We start from the raw sequence: 1885 nt of genomic DNA, 5'->3' as shown, positions 1-1885 counted from the left end.
GGCAAGCCCAGGGTTTCGAACTAGCAACCTCAGCATTTCCAGGTCGACGCTTTATCCACTGCGCCACCACAGGTCAGGCCTGTTCTTTATTTTAAATATTGTATTTGTTCCCTTTTTGTTTTTTTACTTTAATATAAGATATGTGTAGTGTGCATAGGGATTTGTTCATAGTTTTTTTATAGTCCGGCCCTCCAACGGTCCGAGAGACGTGAACTGGACACAAACTCCCAGCGAGGTAAAAGGTATCAGAAGAGATCCACGAGCCGAGAGCCACCAGGAAATGGAGTCCGATCCAGAGTTGAAGATGCCAAATGCCACTATGGGACATCACTCACAGGGACTCACTCAGTGCTGGGGAGTCCGCTCTATAGTGATCCAGGCTGAATCCAGGAGCTTCTCTGAGGACGAGTTTCTGGCAGTTGGAATCAGGGATCCAAAAAGTGCTGGGGCGGGGCTCTGCCTACCGGGGAGACAAGGAGGCTGGGGCTCAGAGGTGGGTTCCAGGCTCCACCTGAGCAAAGGGTTGATAATTTGCCTGAAGTGGCTTGCATGAAGACCCAAGCTCCATGCCTGACCAAAGACAAGTTGCATCCTTTGATCCATGAGAAGCAGCAGCTTGACAGTTCATAGCTGTGGAGAAAAGGACAATACACCATCGGGGGTGGTGGTGGTGGGGTGACACTAAGGAATGAGGCAGGCCAGGGGACCAGGTCAGGGGTCAGGCCTACTCTGGAGGCTTTCCTGGCCCTCATCTGGAGGAAGAGGCTCTTGGGTCCACAGGAAACCTCAACCACCTGAGGCAGAGGCAGGAAGATAAGCACAGGGAAAGCGGGCCTGGGGGACACCTTAGCGCCTCGCCCCTGGAACAAACCGAGACCCTGTTATACCCCCCAACTGTGCCTACTACTGCTAATGGCAAAATCTAGGCACCTTCCTCCAGAAAGCGGTCCCTAGTCCTTACAGGATGATAGAGTTGGGAGAAGGCTGTCTATAGAGCACCAGAAAAAAGTGTGAAAGAGCCTAAAGTCACTGAATGAAAACCTGTGAGGTCCCCCGGAATAACTTTGGGACACCACCAGGTGCTCCCTGGTGCAGTCCAAGGGCACTAAGCTTTGTGGAAATGTACTTGGCTCATGTCACCTAGCAGTATAGTCGGTAGGTCCCTGCAGCCCACTGAGGTGCCCATGTGAGAGGCAGAGATTGTGGGGTGCAGAGGGTGGAGGTGCAGGTGCAACTCAAGGAGACCAGCAAGGCCTAGGCATGGGGTGCGGTTGCCCTGTCTTCCTTCAGCACGAGGACTGTGGGGCCCCAGGCTGGAGGAAAGTTATGGAGGAGCAGGTTGGGGCCTAGGAGAAGCACAGACCCAGGTCTTAATTGGTGGTACCAAGATATGAAGGAGTGATAACTTGTATGACCCTTTTCCAGGAGCGTCTTCCTAGGACCTCCTTCCAGGTCCTTCCCAAAGGACAGGCTGCAGGCCCCCATACTCACAATGGCAGGGCACAGCGCAAGGCAGCTGGTGTAGTGCCTTGAGTGGGCGGTCATCTCTGCGGTCACTGCAGCAGAGCGGTGGGGGGACCCTAGGGGATGAGGCAGGCAAGGGGGCCCAGGTCAGGGGTCAGTCCTGGTCTGGAGTCCTGGCCCTGACAGGGAGCAGGGAGCTATCTGTTCACACAGAAGCCTCCAAACCTGAGGCAGAGGCAGAGGCAGAGGCGGCAGGCCTAGGGAAAGAAGGAACGAGGGTCACAGACCAAGGGCCGGGGTGCTCGGGACCATGCCTTCACACTTGCCTCTGAGAACCAGCAGAGACCGGTGATGTCTGTAATGCCTCTTCAAGCACAAGGGCTCATTTTGAGGGTATCTCAGAGAAAGAGGAGTTGCTGTT

This window comes from Saccopteryx bilineata, chromosome 1, assembly GCF_036850765.1.
Source record: "Saccopteryx bilineata isolate mSacBil1 chromosome 1, mSacBil1_pri_phased_curated, whole genome shotgun sequence".
Classification (NCBI taxonomy): Eukaryota; Metazoa; Chordata; class Mammalia; order Chiroptera; family Emballonuridae; genus Saccopteryx; species Saccopteryx bilineata.
Note: the sequence above shows the minus strand (reverse complement) of the source record.